We start from the raw sequence: 22,203 nt of genomic DNA on the forward strand, positions 1-22,203 counted from the left end.
ACGCTGCTTTATCAGGCATATAACATGCAAAATTAAATTAAAATGACATCGAAAATTTTCTAAAGATAGTCTTCCTTCAGAAATACAGTTATATAAAAACACCCGCGCCTCGTTTTGATTTTTAAACGTGCAGTACGTGCTCATGTTTATTCAACGAAGCCTTTTGGAAAATCCGTCAGTTTTGATACTGTGGCGAGCGCCACAAATAAATAAATGTATGGGAAACACATCCCACAGCACAACCACCTGAGCCCAACTTCAGTCTACTCATCACCTTAACTTTAACTGCGTTTGTAGCCGGTGCCATAGCCAGACTGATAAACAAACACAGACCGGAAGTTAACTTCGGGCCAGGCGCGTGTGCCCATTGAAACAGTCTATATAAAGCTTGAAGCATCAGAATCGGCATCAGTATCGGCCGATCGCCATGACAAGAAATCGGTACTCAGTATCGGTTGTAAAAATCCTGATCAGAGCATCCCTAATCAGTGTGATATGCAATGATCTTACAGGATTGCTAAAATCGTGCAGTATGTAGAAGGTTTTAGTTAAACTAAATGAAAACAAGAAATGTTATCTTGGCACCTAGCTGAAATAATAAAAAGTTTTATTTTGTAATATTTTATTTTATTTAACCCTTAAATGCATGAATGTTTCGCCAATCATTATTACATATTCGGGTCTTTAGCGACCCGGACCTATATATCCAGCACGGATGGACCTCTAACTGCTGCAATAGCAAAAAAATTTTCTTGATATTTTAAGAACAATTACATAAGAATAAAATAAAGCATATTTCATTTCCTCTTGAAACTTAAACATGTTCAATTTGAGCAGATGATTTTACCATCGCTGTCATCGTCAGAGTGCACTTCCACAGTATACATTTACATACCTCGGGTCTGTAGCGACCCTATACAATATAAATGAAGGAGGGAGAGGGTAGAGAATGATGTCCCGGGTCGCTAAAGACCCGAGGTATGCATTTAAGGGTTAAGTTAATGTTTATTTTATTTCAAGTTCAATTTGTAATGGCTTTAGTTTCAGTTAACTAGAATAACCCTGCAACCTCTTGCATGTGCTAAATAGCTTAGTATCCACCGGTCATTGTGTTCTTCACTGGTGGTGACGCTCAGAAAGAAAATAAACAAGGAAATGGGGCGGCAAACCTCTGGTATTACTATTCCACATGCTTGCTGTTCACATGGACTTACCCTAGTGCAGCTTTTTCCATAACATAAAAAGAAAGAAACATTTACTGGCATTCTCAGTTCTCATAATCAATGTAAAGTTCAAAAATCCCAATTTAAACACAACAGGATTGTGCCAGAGGAGAATGATTCCCACTGTTATAGGCAACGCCTTCCATAAAACATTTAACATGGCCTTATAAATAAAAAACTACAAGGTTCTCTGCCAATCAAGTAGAGCAATAAGAGAGGCATGTAACTAAAGCCACACGCTTTGTTCTCGTTCTCTCTCAGTTTTGCCCTCCTTCCTTTCTAATTTTCCTGTGGAACTCTTGGCAGCGCTCCTGGCACTGGAGGAATGTCTTTGCCTCCATGCCCGAGTACAGCACACAAAAGAACGCAGTGTTAAGAGCAGCGGACAGTGATTGGCCGCTCGGCACACGGACATTTACTCATCCTGCTGCATTCCACATGCTACAGGCCTGTGCAATGACACCAGAGCTGCCCCGAGGAAACACGTCCCACTGTGAGCGTGAAGGAGCTCAGGCAATGGGCTCCGCTCCAGAAATGTGCATAATGTAGCCTTTATGAGAAAGACCTGTCGCTGGGAACCCTGTAAACACGCCACAAGCCCTAGTTTGGTATTGTTTTAGAACGAAACCAGGCTGAGGATTAGATTACTGTGGAAGTCAATGAAAGGAATACACATTTCTGAGTTTCAAAGGACAGTTTTGTCATTTGCATCAAACATGAGTTAGTGGCATGGCCTTGTGGACATTGCCACCCACCTCACTGTGCATCTTGATCGCAGCATGAGGGATAACTCGGCTCTGAAACTACACTGACAAAACAATGATCTCCTCCACTGTCTGATTGACGATCGAGTAAACCTGTACCATCACAAGAGACAAGATAAGACAATACTGATTCCATTATGTCATCCATTATGTTTATTCTGTTTGAAATTTCTGTATAAACATAAGCTAATACCAACCTGTCAGTCACAAAGCATGTTCCTTTCTGGAATCAGTGTGATGTCATAAGCATAAAATCACAGAACACACAAATATTGGGTAAAATAATTTGTTTATTAGAATGTTAATTTGCTATTCTGCCATCTTAGGCTGTATCAGTAATCTCTCTTTATAACCTTCGTTCCTCCCTACATTACTCCACTAACATAATACACTTGAAAAAAGTGAACAAAAAAGAGTGAGTGCATTCAAACACGAAGTGTGGCAGAAGGCCTGCGGATGCTATCTTCTGCTGAGATGCAGGAATTCATTCATTCTGTACGCAAGTATTCTTTTGAGACTTGCCATTGAGTGTATATCGGTCATATACTTTTTATTGCGGTGCATTATGGGATTGAACAAGTTTACTCGACAATGTCCACTATGGTTTCAGACAACACTACAAATGGCTGGTCCAAAATGTCATACTCTTTGAGAAGTCCCCTTTTTGAGAAGTACTTCACAACCATTAAAAAAAGTATGTTCTATAGTATGAATGTGCGTTGTATAAATGTAATCTGGATGTACTACATTTGTCATAATTCATGTGACCTGCCAGCATCAGGTACGTTGCTTTACTCTTTTATGAATATTGAGAAATCGGACATGCTACTCTTTTCACATACTGTTTTTCACCTACTCTATAGTAGAGAAGTAAGCGATTTCAGATGCAGCCTTAGATTTATTTTGTACTCAGCTTGCCTCTATGACTTTTTCATGAAGAATACATGCAATGCTGCCTTAAAATTTGGTCAAAAGTTATTTTAGGAAGCCTACTTTTGGCACAGGCTTCACGTCAGGTGTGCGCCCATGATGGCTTGGTTTTGCAGCAGTGCTAAAATAATTAGATATGTCAGCAGCTTACTAAACCAGGCAAAATGTTCCCAAGAGACAGGAGCTTAGCCTTGTACTGATTTGTACATAACAGTAATCAAGCTAACTAGTAATCTAGACAGACTGTCATTAGTCATAAAATTCTGCAGCACCAAATAGATGTGCATCATTCACCAGCTCAGATTACATCTATTACAGTTCATGAAAGTCTCATCTCAGTATGACAGACTCACCTCCTCATTTGCTGCACGTAAACCCGCTTTCGCATTTCAGGTTCCTCACGCCTCTTGAGCATCCTGCATTATCAAAAGGATCATGTGAATCACAGGAAAACCGCTCTCCACTTATAGATGTTCGCTGGGTTAGAACAGATAAGCAGTTACTATGGCAATGCCTGAGTTTTAAATAAGTTGCAGGGAGCAGTTTTCAGATTTTTCCCTCACCTGCCATGCAATCCGAATGCTTGCAGTGAAACTCTGCACTCACACTTTCCAAACCACATCAGATTGAATAGATAAGGCCCAATATGAGTTATGAGCGGGAGTTTCCACATCCTGCAAAAGCAGCTAAGGAATGTGCATGTGCCAAAAAAACATAAGTGAGTACATCCTAAATAAAAAGGCCATAAATAATTAATAGATCATATTGTTGTAACACAGCTTGATACTTGGCTAATGCGATTTCAAGAGTGCAGGCCGCCAAAAAAAAAAAAAAAAAAAAAAACACTAAATGGACTTGTGTAAAATGTTTTGTTTACTTCTGTATTGTGTGGTTACTATCACTGCTACTATCAAACAATGTGTGTAAAACATGATTCATTGACGATCTCACCAAACTGTGCATTTTCTCAAGCAGGCCTTTCAGCCTCCCTTGCAGAAGTCGGAATGATGGAAAAACTTGAATCTAAACGCTCTGCCCTCTGACCAACCAGTACACAAACTTAACCAGCATTTTTCTCTCTTCTACATTGGCGCCACATGCATCTGTGAAAAGACACAAGTCTATAAAGAACTGTGGGAAAAGAACCTTGACCCTGAGAAACTCCCTTTACACCAGGGAATACATTCCCAAATCCCCGTCTGCCACGCTCTACCTAGATTCCACACAACAAATGGCCAGATCTCAACAGAATCTGCAATAATGTTTGAGCCTTGCTAAGATCAGTTGTTATGGTTTCCGAAAGATTTTGATCATAACCCCACAATTCCACCAGGCATCACCAGAAAGCCGTCACATCTTATTCTGCAAGCTTCAGATCTCCAATAGCAGCGAGTCTATGCGAGCACACACTCGAGTCGTGAGCCGCTAGTTTTATTCAGGGCACACACAGCAGTGTTTTGTCTGTGCTGTATGGAAATAACAGCAAAAGGAGCAGGGCCTCACACAGCTAGAGCTTTTTTGCATCTAAATTGAACTATATTCAGAAACGGGAGCTTTCTTGGGAAGCCGTCCCCTGGAGGAACGCTCGTTTTCTGAATACAGTCTCTAATGGCTGTGGCACGGAAATACTAGCGCTCTGAATGGAAGTAAACAGGTGAAGAGAGCAAATGAAGAGTCTTGATGGAGACTTGACAAGTTGCCTGAGGGTTTTCTTAATGCTGCACTTGAAATTGCGGCCATTATCGACATAAACCATCCAGAGGTGATCCAATTTAATTAGCATACAATACACATGCAATGAGGGGTTTATGCTGAGAGAAGCTCACAGAAGAGACGAGCCTGACACGGTGTCTTTCACGGACGCAAACATGCTGTGCTTACAAAGCCATTTTGGTTTATAAACACAAGCGGTGCTGTAATCCTAACATGTCATTACAGATGTCATGCTCATAATGGAGCGGGTATGCAGTGGTTTATGATAGTGGTTGGAAAAAATAATGAATGAGCAATATGAGCAATGTCACCTGTTAACAATGGAAAAATAACTCAAACAATGCATCTAAATATTATCTTATCTAAATATTGCTATTGTTTGAAAAATCTGAAAAAAAACATCAAAAACATACATGCAATTAACACCAAATATTTCACCCCTGTTGAATTTTTGGTACTCTCCTTATGTGGTAAGAGCAAACAGGCCCTGCTGGAAGTTTGAGGGGTTCGTGAGATGGTCAGTGCTGTCTGCTCGTCCTGAGGATCTTGTCCAGGTGTGGCCATGAAAGTCACTTAGGTCCAGCTGTCACTTCCTGTCTTACATGATGGGACAACCATTTATACCTACAGCATGCAAGCATATAGCAGAGCTCTCCTTCTGTGACAGTTTACGTCCGAGGCACTCTGTGACCAAAGCGGTTTACATCCAAAAAGACCTTCACAGATCTAGCAGTCTTGACCTCCCTCTACTTAAAACCTTCCCTAATTTGAGCTCTTAAACAAAGTGCATAAACGCAAGTAGTAAAACCCAGAAATAGACTGTACGGCCCAGTGAATGTTTCTAAAAAATTACGAGGTTTGCATTGCTTTACTAAAAACAAAAACGAGAGGAAGCAGATTGACTATGCAAGCAAGATAATTGCATGCCTCAAAAATTGCTATGTGCAAGCCTTCGCGAGTAAGTGCAATTCTGCATGCTTGCCCAGCATGTACTGCAAAAGATCACTGACTGGGTCCATTTCAAAACCTTCGAACAATGATTTAAACATCATTTGTCACCATACATGGTCATGGTTTCTGAAACAGACTAAATTTCCTGTAGTATATTCTACTAAAACAGTTTGAAATAAATAAATAAATAAATTCTCAGGAATAAATAACATTTTAAAATATATTAAATAGGTTAAAACAGTTCTTCTAAAGTCTAATAATATTCTTCACCATATTTTTTATCAAATAAATGCAGCTTTGGTGAGCACCTTTTCAAAACATTAAAAAAAACTCAATTATTAAAAAATTTTGACCAGTATATAATATATTTACAATCAAATCCCATGTGATCAATTGTTATCTATGATGTGCCACTTCAAATTATATTTGTCTATATACAAGCCTTGTGGGACTAAGGACAGACTTCTGTGCAGGACCACACACATATACTGTAGGAGGTGCCCAAAAAAAGCGTCATTGTAGGGGTCAATGGTTCAGCTCTGGCCTTCATGTGGAGTTTAATGAGCTTTGGTCAATAGCGAGCAGTGGGGATGGGATACAATGGGAAGAGCCGAAAACCACAGCTGACCAAAACCTCACCAATGCACTCCGCTGTGGCTCGTTGGCAGCCAACCAGACCCATGCAGTCCCGGAGCGGCTGGATGTATGGAGAGGAATCAAATCAGGTGCCAAATGACTTCACTCTCGGGACGCCAGTTAGGAAGCGTATTTTCTGCATATTGTGCCGCTGAATAACTCCAAGTCTTGTGAAGGAGGAAAAAATATTGTGTTAGGACAACAGGCTGCGATTGACCCAGAATGATCAATTCCGGCACTTAGGAAGTGATTAATGCAAGGGAGCGCATAGCTGTGATCCAGAGCTATTTTGGGCTAATTAGAGAGGAAACGATCCCGAGACTGCCCAGCCGTCTCAGTATCCGTCAAGTTATCAGGCTAGTGACAAAGAACAGAGCACAGCTCAAGGTTGCACTCGAGCAGGACAGGCATGCATTTAGTGCAGGCGGGATGCCCAATTACACCCACAGCAGAGAGACCCCACCGGGATATTTATAAAGACAGCATGACAGAGATCTGATATTTCCAAGATGCACAGGACATAAGTGCTGTGCCAATTCCTGCTGCTCAAGAATGAGTTAACAGCACCTCAGCCAAACTAAGCATTTAGGTGAACAGTCTGAAAGCAAAAACAAATGCGTATCCCTTCCAGCAAAAGCAAACTATGAAACTGTTCATAACTTGCATTCAATTTATGTAGCTTGAGGGGGGAAACGAATGCTACACATTCATCTTACAGTTCTAGATCTTGTAACTCTAAGAAATGTAACAAGGAAGCTAAAAATTCTGGTAAATTATTAACACATTAGTCAAGTGAAAGTGACAGACATCACATAGTACAAAAGTGAACCTACAAACAATCGTAATTGAATGTGTCTGTTGAGTACAAATAAAAGCAGGCGTGTACACCAGTCAGTCAGTTTACTGCGAGCGTGAGTTTAATACACAGGCGATGCGGTAAATCACTCCCCAAGTCTGAAACTCACAACACTGTCTGATATCGTCTCAAAAACAACCGACCGTGACTTTCCTCAACGCCCAACTTCGATAATAAAGTCTATTTGAACTTCAGCCCTTCCCTTTAAGTCACGAAGACATTTTATTTGACAACCACGCGTAACTTCTACTTAAATGTACAGGGCAAGTATTCATGAGCGGTAAAACACTCGATAGATCAACAAACACATACCGTTTCGCTCCGGGTTAAGGCTTGTCATCTGGGCTTTTAGGACAGTCCGATATCCAAAGCGATAGTTTCATGTCTAGCGTATCAACACACGGTTCTGTGGAGTAACGTTAACAGTGTTACGCCTCGCCGTTCAGACTCTGCGTGCTGACAGCAGCCAGTGCAGAATGAGCAGAGCTACAGCGCGCGCGGACAGGGCAGCTCCTCACAAACACGCTGGGCGGGCGGGAATATATAAACGGCGACACTATACACGCTTACCAGAAACAGGTTCCCTAAGAGCCAAATAGAAAGATAAAATGACAGAATGAGAGATAGAACGAAAGCACGATAGATAGATAGATAGATAGATAGATAGATAGATTTTTGGGACATGACTTTACTCGTCATGATAGTATTTTTAATAAAGAACTGTCTTGACAGACGTTAGACTATCAGATATTTACGAAAATATATACAAAATTCAATCAGGCAAATAAAAGTTATCATCTGGAAGGCCCTCTTTCCATATCCTGCTGACTTCAACAAGGTAACAAAACTATAGTGAATGCTAAGTGTGTGTGTGTGATTTGAAATAGGCTAACTGTGCCTTATAATTTATAAACTAATTGTGCCTATATTCCCTTGGTTGTAGATCCTGTTAATAGAAACACCAGAAAAACAAAAAATGATTTAGTTAATTTATGTGTGCAAAATGTTATTACACCAAGTGTATAATTTTCTGACTGTGGTGAGCACCAGGGGCGTCACTAGGTTTTCTGGGCCCATTGTATAGGTCAGGGCTTTAGGCCTCCGCCCTCCGTTGATTGAACATTCATTAATTTACTGACATAAATGCTAGGTTTACCATTATTTATAATAAATGATTAACACATTATTTGTTTATTTGTTTTTAGAATGATCAGATATGAAATTCAGTAAATTAAATAATTGTAAAGGATCTAAACACATAATGCATCATTATTAATTTATTATGTATTAATGTAATGTATTCATATTGTAACGGGGTGAAGAATCACACGACAAGGAAATCTTAATAAATGCCCCGGAGGGTGGATTTATTAGTGAAGTGGGTGGTGGGGAGAAGGGTCCAGGTAGGTGCTCCGGTGCCGTGAGTGCTCTCTTGCGTCTTCCCAGTGCAGAGTGTCCGTGCTGTGCTCTTGTGGGGCTGGTCGGTCACACGCTGCTGTCTGTGGGAGAAATGAGAGGGCGAGTTAGTGCTTAGTCTCATGGAGAAGTCTCCCAGATGGCAGGGCTTGCGTGGCTTATGTGGCCGCCGCCTGATGAGCTGCAGCTGTGACCGATCAGCCTGTGATGAGGACGGCCAGGTGTTCCTTGCTTGTTTCCAGGGCGACGCTGATGAAGCTTCGGGACGCTCGTCACAATATATTAAAACATACATTGTAGAATCCATGGAAGACTTTTAGCTAGATTCATATCTGAATAGATTTTCTCAGTGCATCCAAATTCTGTGAAGCATTCTGAAAATTATTCAAACAGATGGCTGAAGAGCAAGCCAGGTAATATGTAAATGTCTTGTAAAGCGTATGCAATGTTAAATTGTGGCAGTATATCTCAAATGTATTCATGATAATCTATTGAAATGTCCATGCTCAGTAACTATTATGTAGCACAAATAAGTTGCATTTTAAACTCATATCATTATCTTTATCTTGAATCTATATAATTTCATATTCAACCGATAAATTCCAGTTCTGATGAACCTACCGACGAATTCCATTGAAAAGATTGAGATAAATATAGAGTTACATATAGACAGCTATATCAGTGCAGAGGTTAGATATAATTGCTAAATCTGTCACTGCCATGACTCACCAATCATTCTGCATCTAGGTAGAAACCGTATTATACGGTTCGCCTGTAATTCATCACAAACTCTTTGACCGCTTGCCACAGATTCTTTGACGTTTTTTCCATAAAGTATGAATTCAATCCATGAGGATCTAAGCTCAGCTTAGCTGCTCAGCTGTAAAGTTTTAATGAAGCACAGAAGATTAAACCACACAACTAATGAGCAAGACACACTTATGCAACCACACACTCATGGTTATCTCTGTGCCCCCTGGCTGTCTCTTCTCGTCTCTCCCGACAGATAATAAAGAGCATTCGGTATACAGGCACCTGACAAGGTGTGCAGGTCTATTTAAAGCTAATGGGCCTGTTTAGTTCAGCTTAGCCTTCTTCAGGCATCAGTTACTGGAGAAGACATTTTTCATGAGAGAAGAGCATGGAAGGGTTTGGTCCCAGTCATGCCTGAAATTCTATGGTCCATGTTCTTGATGAAAGTAGAGATCCTTCATGTCTCACCACCTCTGCCCTCCTCATTCTCCAACTGTCACATAGTCACCACCAGCCGATTTTCTCACCCCAGGCCCACACTAACCTCCAAGTAAGAGCTTCTCCATTATACAGTTTCACTACACGTCATAGACTAAGTAAATGTGGCAATGTCATGACCCAAAGAGACAGCTAGACAGGGACTCATTTGTCTTAAGGCACGATTGGGCAGGAATCCAGTGTGTCTATTTCAGACACACTCGGATGAACAATAATGCACCCCAAAAACAGGTCACAGCAAAGAGATTAACTTTTACAGTCCAAAGCTTTTGATATAAGTGTTGTCAGATTCAGACACAACTTAGAAGACAGCTTTGTAGCTAAAAGAAAAATCTATATAATAGAGGAGGAATACACATTTTGGAGTGTAATTTGGGAAAACACAACTTAAAAAACTATAATGTTTTACGACTCCAGCGAAAGGATTAAAAGCATATGAACTGTGTATTCATTTTCTTTCTATTGTGGACCATTTTTGGTTTGTTACAGGACTAGCACAATTTTTAGCCATTAATGTGCATATATAATTTTTGTTGCATGCCAGATATTTCACAGCTTGTTAAACTGCACTGTCTGCCTCCCTAATGGACTATGTTGCACAGTCTGTTCCTGAGGAGAGCCATTTCTAAACCTTCTCCCTCTCTATAAAAATGTCTGTAATGCAATATATTGATCTATATTTTTTGGCTCTTTTTTATATATAACTATGTAAACAAATGGTATTCTAACTTTCTTGAACCCCATCCAAAAATGCATTAGGTTTCCTGCTATATGTCAAAACACAGACACAATGTTTATAGCCATTTAAGAATTGAGTCCAATGCACACTTCTGGATTTGCTTGCATACACTGCGCCAATATGTCAGAGTAAAAATTTTATCAGGATTTGATATATTGCATTATATATTCAGAAAATATTCCCCAAGACAGACTTTCAGTAATATAATAACATCCATACAAATCACACTAGGCGTTCCTCTGAACCAAATCAGATACATTTAGAATGTTTGTAATATATATCGCACTACAAAAACAGGTCACAGATTGCCCTTGAATCCATATGGCAAGCAAATGAAATAACAGAATGTTTAAAGAAAAGCTGAGCTCATTGGAAAAGGCTTTCTCTCAGTATGAAAGCAGTAAGTCGAGCCACAAGGTCAGCCCCTCACCCAAAATCAACATTTGCAGCAGGGGACATGAGATTCCTGGTGCCTTTTGGTTCTGAGACCCCTATCCGAATGACACTAATAGGACATTTTGCATTACATTTGTTTGTTTAGCAGGTGCTTTTATCCAAATGAGAATAACACAAGAAAAAGCAATTTATTTAAATTGTAAAAGGCTAGCTAGTTAGTGAATTAAGTGAATTTTTGAGAAGATTTTAATGGATTTCTTGAGGTGAATGTACTGCTTTACTGATTTTAATTAGCATGAGTGGATGCAACAAAAGTGATGTTAAGTCAAAAAGACAGATGTCTGACGGGCAGATTTTTGTCTTTCATTTATGGAATATTCTGCTTTCCATGGTGAAATCCACACCACAGTTCCACATATACTTCAACCACTGCAGCAATTTCTGTTGAAAAGGTAATCTCTTGAATTTACTTGAAATGATGACAGAAAATGTATATAGTGCAACCACTATAGAGAAAAATCATTTTTTTCCTGCTATGCTTGCACAGAGTAGCATTTACTGTATGTGGTGGTATTCAAACTGCATGGATTTATTTGTCCTCCATACAAATGTATGCCAACACTTCCATTGACTTGGTTTGTTTTCTGGGACTGTCCTGCTGTCCCAGATCTGCTCACTGAATTACTCTGGCCCCACCTCTTTAGTCACAGCTGTCTGTGCTCTACGTCTGCAGTCAGCCTACAGCTTGGACGGAACATCAACAAGGGGAGGGGAATATATATCATAATTGTCCGGGCCACAGAGAGGAGCAAAGCCACCATCAGGATTCAATTAAATCCCAGAGGGGCCGGTGGGAAAGAGAGTGGAGAAAGACAGAGGAGTCAGCTGCTGAGACGGAAAGGAAGTAAAGAGCTCTTTCACTCAGTCAAGAATCAATAAATGTCAAGAATCTGGTGCGCTGCCCGTTCTTCATTGTTCACTATGAGAGATGGTCAAAGCCAGGCCACTGGGCTGCTGTTGCCCACTGGCAAATGAACACAGTAGCCATTGTGCTTCCATGTCAGGGGTCAGTGCTGAAGCATGAAGGCCTCCACATCAGAGAGCTGGACCCCAGCCATGAAAGATGACCCCGCTGCTCTGCCTCAAAGCTGCATGAGTAAAATGTTCTCAGATCCACACAGAATGACTCTAATGAACATGATCTTTCTTCTCATGGCCTTTTAATGAGCATGGATTTGTGGCTACACTCTAACCCTCCTAGTTCTATAATGGTGTAAAACAGAACTTCTCAGGTCACTAGATGTCAGGTGAGGGAGGACTTTACATCCATGCCCCAGAGAAGCACAATTAAGGCAGTTGTTATGGTTGTTCCACTCTATCCAGTGTAAATAATGAATGAAAAACAACCGAAGAAGATAAGCAGAACTGGTGCAGTGGAATGGCAGGGCAGAGAGGAGCCAAGAGAAACTGCTGCTTGTTTAAACTAGGTTTATAGTTGTCAGAAAGCATGTTTTAATTAGTGTTTACTGCATGTGTTGCCAAACTCTCCATAGCCAGTGCAAACTTCACACTCGGAATGACAGCTTTACATGTGGCGCTCACCCCATGCTCATACCCGCAGTAGAGGAAACTGAAAATACACACATTTTATTAGACCCAATCAACATCTTGTAGAGGTGTCTCTTCTAGGTGATACAGATGCCTCGTCTTAACGAAGGGACGTGATACAAGGTATGTTTTTCTTGCACTCCACTATGAATTTTATTGGAGTTTAATATGTAAAACACATTTACGTCTCTTCTCACCTCTTAGAAGCTGAAGCTCAGAATAAATAAAATGAGACACACAGATAGATAGATAGATACTTTTTTCATGTACCTACTTCGGATACATAATTTCTCACTCCATTTGTTTCTGAAATCTTTTCTTTTTAAAAAAAAGAAAACACTGATTAAAGATGATGGAAGTTCATAGAAGGTCTACGGTACACCTCATTCTGTCTGAGCCAAGAATAACAGTGACTTAAGCCTGCTGGATACAGAATAACTTATTAAGTGTCTGCTTTAGTAGTCTGCAGAATGACAGCGGCCTGTATTTCCAGCTGCTGAGTCCAGAATACAGTCCTAATCAAAGGCTCTTGATCCAATGCCTTGGTGACCCTGAAAGCCACAGCCACATTGAGCCCTGGTAGACAAACCAGAAACAGAGACACACACAAACACAGTTTTTTCCATATGAAAATTTATGGTGAGTGAAGTACCAGTGTTTAAATTTCAGTATTGCTCTCTCTTGCATTACCACAGTCTGGCTTTGAATATCATTAATAAAACATTGACATTAATTCAAAAATTTTTCTCAACATCTGGCATGACAGAATCGGCCTTATGAGGTACACTGGAAAGTCTGGGCAGTCACGTAGGTGGACAGTATCCTATACTTACACAACATGCTTCAGAACTGTCTGCAAATCCCAAGTATAAAAAGCTGATGATCCGACGTGTTAACATGAGGCTGAAATAGAATGTGCTACTGTCGAGACTAATGGCACCAACACAGCTGGACATGAAATGGCACAGGGCAATGTGTACATTCTATCATGCGGATGCAGTGCCAGTTTTGGTGTGAAAGGCCCCTTAGCTGAGCACAGACATTCTTTCTGTGGCTACAGTTTTTATTATTTGCCCTTTTCAAATGGCATTTATGTAATACGTAATTGCTATGGCACTATATACGGAATTGCAAGCCGAAAATAACAATTATCTCTCAAAATGTAAGGGTCCTATAATAACATGTTCGAAAATAGCATCAACAACTAAAGCACATACGGTATCAACACTAGCTGTCTACACTCTCTGTCAGTTTCACACCTTTCCTTGTTTGACTGATGGCTTTTCTAAGCTTATGCAGTGTTTTTTTTTTCTCCAACAAATGAACTGAAAAGCAGCCTTGTTTCAGGAAGTGGATTATGTGACGTCCCAGCATGACTCCTTTTTTGGTTTACCTAAAATGGCTTCGGGCTGCTGTTCTGTTCAGTAACTAATGACCACAGACAGACATGCAAACCTCTTTTATGTGAGTCTTTAAAACACCTCTTTGAAATAAAGTGCATTGCAGCCGAACTATGGACTAGAATACAAACACATAAATCTTACGGTTTTGGGCTGCAGCTCTATAGAGGAGGACTGGCAACTCAAGACAATACTTCAGCCAACAAGCCTCAAAGGGATCATTTACAACTGATGAATCACATCTCCTTGTATTTCTGTGAGCCATTAAATAAGCTGCTAACTAAATAAAAATCCCACGAGACTGACAATACAGCGTGGAAAGACTAATACTAAGAAAGTTTTCTCAAGAGGAAACAGCAGAATTTTGGAAAACAGAAGACTTTAGCTAGCTAGTTTTCTAACCGTTGAGTATCTTAAAGATGTTTTGTGATATAATTAAGTGATAATCAGTGACATCAGAAGAGGCAAAAAAAAAGTAAACTGATAGAGTTAACAAAACAATAAAACAAAAAAATTAGCTAATCAGAATTCATATAGTTTAAGAGCTCTAGCATTTATAGTGACAGATGACATAACACTTTGTTACCGTTATAGTTGACGTTCTTGGTGTGAAAGGGCCCTGACTTTTGTTTAACTAAAGTTTAGGGTCACATTTTATTTTAAGGTCCAATTCTCGCTATTAACAAACCATTAACTACGACTTTTGCCTCAATAAACTACTACTTTGCTGCTTATTAATTATTAGTAAGGTAGTTTTTAAGTTTAGGTATTGGATAGATTTAGGGATGCAGAATATGTTCATGCAGAATTTGTGCTTAATAAGTGCTAATAAACAGCCAATATGTTACTAATAGGCATGCCAATAAGCAACTACTATTACCAAGTTTAGTTTAGTTTAACTATAAGGTTGTCAAAACCTCTGATGAAACATATACATTTGTGATCCTGGACCACAAAACCAGTCATAAGGGTCAATTTTTTTAAATTGAGATTTATACATCAACTGAATAAAGCTGAATAAATAAGCTTTCCATTGATGTATGGTTTGTTAGGATAGGACAATATTTGGCCGAGATACAACTATTTGAATATCTGGAATCTGCGGGTGCAAAAAAATCTAAATACTGAGAAAATTGCCTTTAAAGTTGTCCAAACAAAGTTCTTAGCAATGCATATTACTAATCAAAAATTAAGTTTTGATATATTCATGGTAGGAAATTTACAAAATATCTTCATGGAAAATGATCTTTACTTAATATTCAAATGATTTTTGGCATAAAAGAAAAATCGATAATTTTGACCCATAAAATGTTTTTTTTGGTTATTGCTAAAAATATACCCAATCAACTTAAGACTGGTTTTGTGGTCCAGCGTCACATTTGTGTAAGAAAAGAAAACAAATAATACATATTTGAAGGCCCTTTTCATAATTTGCATACTGCCTTTGATCACATTCAAGTTAGTCAACTTGTGTGCAATAACTGTTCAGCTTCCGGTGAAGTGATTATATAGCTATTTCATTTGAAGCACCCTTTGGACTAGATATATATTAGAACATACCCTTAAAAAACATGCAGGAAGGTTTAAAGCAAACAGAGAGTTGAATGGAGATTGACCATGGGCTGAAAAAGCAGAAGCAATAAAAGAGAATAGCAGAATAATAGGCAAAGCGAGATGCTGAGATCTAGCATTGCTGAAGGCTGTCAGCTGAAGGATGGGTGCGACGTTCTCGCGGCTGTTGATGAATGTCTGCAGTGATGTGTGCGAGGTTCTGAGCCAGGCTGCTTCTTGCTCCAGCACCCATAAATACTGCCTGTTCAGCCCTCAGCCAGCGCCACCATTCTGCCTAGAAAATGCAACACTCTTCCCTCCTCTTGCATCACTCCTTTCCCCTCCAGAAGAGTGAGGCCCTGGTACAATGAAATTATTGTCATGTATGTCTCACAGGAGGTTCAAAGTGAAGGCTAGTGCTACTACTATGATCCCAGAGGCAAACTGGAAATGAGAATGTCTTAAGGGATCACAGTAGCTGTCTTTTGAAGCACCAACAGTAGGGATCAAACCATAACGCTCCCGACTGGTGGCCCATTTCTCTTACAATTCCTGTCTGATTTTTATCAGCCCACACTATCATTACCATCAACTTCCACTATCACTGTCCTCTCCCTCTAATATCACTCTTTTCTCTCGCCTCTATCGCTTTGGAGATAACAACAATAGCAGAGAAAGAACTGCTAGAATCCTGTCAGAGCCTGCGACAGCCATTCATTTATAGACAACACGACTGTCAAGATGTTTCTAATAGCAATAACAGGCAGATAATTCTAATGCTAATCAGTTACTGTGTGCCGATCGTGAAATGTCTAACCCTATATAGTTTATATTTGGATGGAGCGTTTCAACAATATGTCATGTTTAACAAGAAGACATCAAAAACAGCTTTGAAGTGAATCTTCTCTGTTGTACACTGTATCTTCTTCCATCAGCCCTTTGATTACATGGAGATCTGGAGCGGAATAAGGGCAGCTTGCCGAGGGGAGTGTCAGTGTGGAATTTGCAGGAATCTGATCTGGATGACTGTACAAGCGTACCTTCACTTCCATGAAACAATCCTTTGTGTGAAACTCCTTCAACTGTGGCACCGCTTGGCACAGGACCAAGAGCGAAGCACACTGTAAAAAAAAATCCGTAAAATTTACAGTAAAAAAACAGCAGCTGTGGTTGCCGGAATTTTACCGTAAAAAATACGGTAGCAACGTTTTAGGTTTTACGGTTTTAACTTAAATTTACAGTTAAATACCATATTTTCATTAACTGATATAATGTTAATATACCAACCTATTGAAGTACTGAAATCTGTTTTGCACCTTTGTAATACACTGATAACCACCAAATGCAGGTGATGATGAGAAAGTCACATGATGAACCAAAGCCCATCACAAGCAGCTTTTAGAAAATAACATATATAGAAGGTGCACAGTGTCATTCACACAAATACCAAACACCATCATGGTAACACACATGAAACTGAAATAATGCAATAAACATTAATTTAACAACATTAGGTGTAACACACAACCCTAATATACAAAACTGATACGAGAATTTACCGTTAACCATTTAACAGGTTTCTACTGTAGCATTTTTACAGTCTTTTACCGTTAAATTCACGGTCATTTGTTACAGTGAGCATTGTGTACCCTTACTCATTCCTCATGTCCTGTCACTTAACCCTCTCTGACTTGACAAAACAGACTGTCCTGACAGAAATTACATGTTTTTAACAACCTACCATGCTAACCTACACATAAAGTCTAGTACAAGTCCCGTTAAATTAAAAGAAATAAACAGACACTGTAATTCACTGTAAACATTCATCTAGTATGCATATGTGTGTATGTAAGACATTTTCGACGACAGCTGCAAGTTGTAACTCTTCTCGTGTTGATTTCAGAGACAGGAATGTCAGACTGCACACCTCTTTATTTGCCGGAGATGAAAAACAAAAGCAAAACACACGTGCGTGTGTGTGTGTGAGTGTTCTCTGCCTAAAACGGATGTAGTAGCGACAGTGGAGCCCCTTCTCTGGTAAAATGGAAGCAGATGTGCACAGGAAAGCTTCTATCGTGTGTACAATTTGATGTTTCCTTGGCATAACGTAAGAAGAAAGAAACTTTTCTGCAAGAAGTCTTTCTGATTGAATTGTGAAAGCTATGGTAGAATACAAAAACGAAGCCCACAATGACATTTAGGAAAGCTGCTTGAGTTCGCTGACTGTATCGCAAGGAAATGGATAAAAGTTTGCAAGACAAAAAATAAAAAACACCCCAAACCTATATGACTTTCTTTATATTGTCAAACACAAAAGATGATTTTTTTTTTTTAAGCGTCTCTGTGTTTTTTGTTCAGTGAAAGTCAGGGGGATCCAGTATTGTTTTGGACTTTTTGTTGTGGATCTGCTAATCCAAATCCCTCTGCAACTGGCACAGATTTGATGAAAACTGTCGTCGTTTGGCAAATATTTCCACAAATGTTACACCTAAAATGACAAGGGAATTTATGCTACATTTATTTAATTTTATTTATTTGTTAATTAGCCAGTCCCTGAACTCATTCTCTCAAGTAGCTTTGGTATGCTGAGCATTCACAACGTAAATGGACAGAATACCCCATAAACAGTTCTTCAAAACAGACATTCTACTTTATTTATAAAATTAAGTCTAAAGCATTATATACTGAATCATAATTAGGGGATAAAAAGTGAAAACTTAAGTCATAATTCTGAGATTAAGTCAAATTTATGACACTATTAAAACGTTGATATGACATAAAAGTCGAAATATGGCATACTAAATCATAATAGTGAGTTCAAAACTAACTTAGACAGGTGTATATGTACATACTATGTGTGAAACATTTACGAAAAATATGAGCACATTTCAATGTTTTTATTCATATTTAGGGCTTTTTGTTTGAGCCGAGAATAGGATACATCAACTCTGCCTGTTTGTACAAGTTCATCATGACATATGAATGAGAAGACAGGTGCAGGTTAGCGTGGCTTGCCTGGGATGCCTGAGGGTTATTTCTATACGTTTTCAGATTTTGCAAGACACTGTCATGCTTGGATTACTGATCCTCTGTGCTCTGTTCCTTCCTTTATATGTTTATGTTTTTAGAAGTTTGTAATTGAAGCTGCTAAATGAAGGTTGCAGGTAGACTACATTGATTTTGCACATCCTTAATGAGCTAAGTATCCATAACCATGACAGAACATGGTATTTTAAGATTTGCAGTTCATTTTCAGAATTAATTCACAGCTCTAATCCATTTTCAGTCAAATACTCCATGATCCCTTCATTTCCGCACATTATTACCAGAATCCAGTGTACTCTGCTGCTATGGAAACTAGCTTTGGCGTGTAGTGACCAAACAACTGCCCATCTGGATATCAACACTGTACTACTGTCTTCAATTAAATGCAGTCATGCTTTTAAAATAAATTCCACATTAAATGTTTAGCCAAAAATATTGTCATAATTTACTCATCCTCATAATGTCTTTTAAAACTGGCATGACTTTCTTTCTTCAGTGGAACTACAAAAAGAAGATATTTAGCAGAACGTCCAAGCTGCTTGTTTCCATACAAGGACAAGTAAGCAAGCAAGATTTTTTTTTAGCTATTATAAGCTATTATATGACTTGGAATGCAGCAAAAGAATTGCATGGACTGCTTTTATGATACTCTTATGTTCAGTATTGGGGAGTAGCTAGTTACATGTAATGGAATTTCGTAATTTAATCACAAAATAAATGTAACTGATCATTTAGAGTTACTGAGAAAAAATGTGTAATGTGTGTAATTAAATTACAGTTACTTATGAAAATGTTAACGATTACAAAGGGGGGTTACATCTGAATATTTTCACACACTTTCCCAAAATGCATTGACTGCTCTAAAATATGAGACACCATTTTTTCTGGAGTTTAGGACACATGCTTATTCGATAACTGTTTTATTTATTTATTTATATATATATTTTTTTTTTTAAGATTAACTTTTTTTTTTCTGAGGCATTGTTAGATGCCAGTGTTTCCTGTCATAGCTATGCAAATATTTGATTTCAAAAACAGTATCATAGCTATTAAACTATATCTTTTTATGATTTTAAATCTGTATTTAACCGATCAAAACGATCTCAAAGTAAAAACAGGTGTTAAAGTCTGATTTTGTGGTGGTTGTGCTATGAAATTAAATTATTATAATCTTAATTCAAGTGATGAAGGATTTTGAATGTCTGATAGTAATCAGTGTTGAGTACTACTGTAAGGTTAACCCTGCCTGCTTTAAATTTAGAAAAGTAAACAAAAAGTAATCAAATGTAATTAGTTACATTACTTTAATAAAGTAATTGAAATAGTTACACTGCTTATTACATTTATAGGGTAACTTGTAATCTGTAACCTATTACATTTCCAAAGTAACCTTCTCCACACTGCTTATGTTGACCTTTTTGCAGTTTGACAGCTGGTCCCCAATCATCACTTTAATAAGAGAGCAGCTCAGACATCCTGCTAAACATCTTGTTTGGATTTTCACAGAAGAAAAAAGTCATACAGGTTTGCAATGACATGGAGTAAGTAAACAATGACAGAATTTTAATTTTGGGGGTCAATTGTTTCTTTAAACAGCGGTGGGGCCTAAAGGAGTAATCATCTGAGCTCAGATTCTAAATTTCGTTTATCTTGGGACACGAGAGCTCGGTGACTATCAGTCAAAGCTGCCGATAGGGGTATCAAAGAACTTTAATCTCAAAAACTCATTAAAGTCGCTCTGCTTTGGATTAGCACAGTAAGGGCTTGGACAAAGGAGTCTTTTGACTTTTAAGGACTTTCTGTGACTTCATCTCTCCTCTCTCTTCTCTCAGATGGAGCTGCAGTGAATGAAGGTTGGCCGATGTTTCTCTGCTGATTGGGGCCAGCAGTGCAACTCCAGCCCAGAGGAACATGAGAAAAGATGATGTCATTGTGAGTAAAACAATCTGAGTCTCTCGTTCAGGGTGTATAAAGGATGCCCCATATGGAGAAATAAGCCTCCTGTTTTTTCAACAAGCTGTTCGGAGGGCCAAGTGTTACTGATCCAAGTAACACCATGTGAAGGGAATTATGGGAGCTTTTTTCTCTAGTTGTCTCACATCTCTTCTCATGGGTGTTTCCCTGGATTTGCCTTCCATGGCTTTGCCAATATCCATTAGCAAAGCTTATAAAGCAAGTGTGAGTCTTTTTACAGTTGTTTCTTTCCATTGATGTGATATGGGGTGTGTTGCTCCCTAAAAGGGTGTAACACCCTTTCAATTTTTATGATACATCAGTGTATTGAGATCCAGCAGGTATTTTAAAAAATAAAACAAATTTGTTTTTAATTTGGGGATTTTTGGTGAGAAAATGAAAGTAATAAATAAAATAAAAATGCATGTTGCCAAGCTTTAACTTATCATTTCCAAACCTCTGGATGTGATTTAATTTGTGGAAAGTTGTTTATTAAATTGAATCTTATCAATAACTTAAATATCTATATAGATATCTGTGTATCAAGAGGTCATGTCTCCTCATTCCATCTATGCGATCCTGACACTAGCCTCTCAAAATCTGCTGCGTCTCTACAACACAAGATTCAGATCAGTCAACCTGTCAACACTGAGCATATTTTGGAGCCAAAGAAGAGCCAGAAAGGGTCACTGTCCCCTTGCTGTACCTCTGACCAGCGAGAACCCTGCAACCCTGTCTGAGACCAGGACAGGAATGGCATGAACTGGGGACATAAAACATCCAGATCTCCAGCACTACTGCTGGTCTCAGTGCTCATAACTGATGTCCAAACAGAGGAGCCTCATGTCCACCCAAAAGCTCTATAACACTGAGGAGATTTGGTTCAAAATAATCTCTATTGCCTCTATATGACTCTTATCATATGTCTAAACAATGAGATAATGTCACTGTCAGTTTTCACTCATATTGTGTCTGAGAACAATAGATTTACCATTATGTGTGAAGAGAACAAATTAACTTTCAAGAGGAGGGAGTGAAACATTTCAGCCTGTTCATCTTCATCTGTACTAAAACAAAAACTGTTGTCAGGTAACCTAAAAATATCAAAAATGAACAAATGGCTCATACAGAACTAAAAAAATACAGTGGGTTCCAAACGTCTTTGACTACTAGTAATCATTTTAATTGAAAATCTGGTTTTCCATTACAGATTGTATTATCAGTATAATTTTAGTGAAAAGTTAAACTGAAAAATTTATTTCAGAATGTCTCAGTATTTGGTTTTGCTTTATTGACAGCAGCACTTGTGCTACATGAACTCTTCGAGTTTGTGTCAAAACTGATGATTATGTTCTCCTGCATGATTTGAGATGATCCAAAGAGCATCTTGAGCTTTCATAAAAAGACAAACATCTGACCGCCTGTACAGAGTCACATGATCAATGTCACAACTTCTCAGTGGCCTTAAAATCTTAATCTGAAATATTTCTTATTGATTTGACATCATGTTTTTCAGGTTTAAGATTTTTAGACACCACTGTAATCAATATGACTGAAAATGTCAGTTATATGTCACCAAAACCCATTTTTAGGATTGGGTCAGGTAGAAATAGTGCACATTCGACTGCACATGTTGAAAAAAACAGAATATGCTGGTTAGGTATGTTTTGACGCTGGGATGCTGGTTCAAGCTGGTCCTTTGCTGGTTTATGCTGGTCCTTTTGCTGGTTTATGCTGGTCATGTGCTGGCAAAGGACCAGCATAAACCAGC

General features: G+C 38.8%; 1 long non-coding RNA gene across 1 annotated transcript; it reads left to right on the forward strand.

Annotated features, from left to right (window-relative positions):
* Positions 1-8,844: 8,844 nt before the first annotated feature.
* LOC107722534 (uncharacterized) lies at positions 8,845-11,720 on the forward strand. Its single transcript, XR_001637815.1, has 3 exons — positions 8,845-8,902; positions 11,285-11,327; positions 11,609-11,720. It is a non-coding gene; the product is annotated as an uncharacterized LOC107722534 (long non-coding RNA).
* The last annotated feature ends 10,483 nt before the right edge of the window (positions 11,721-22,203 follow it).

Source organism: Sinocyclocheilus rhinocerous, unplaced genomic scaffold, assembly GCF_001515625.1.
Source record: "Sinocyclocheilus rhinocerous isolate Xijiao unplaced genomic scaffold, SAMN03320098_v1.1 scaffold541, whole genome shotgun sequence".
NCBI classification, from domain to species: domain Eukaryota; kingdom Metazoa; phylum Chordata; class Actinopteri; order Cypriniformes; family Cyprinidae; genus Sinocyclocheilus; species Sinocyclocheilus rhinocerous.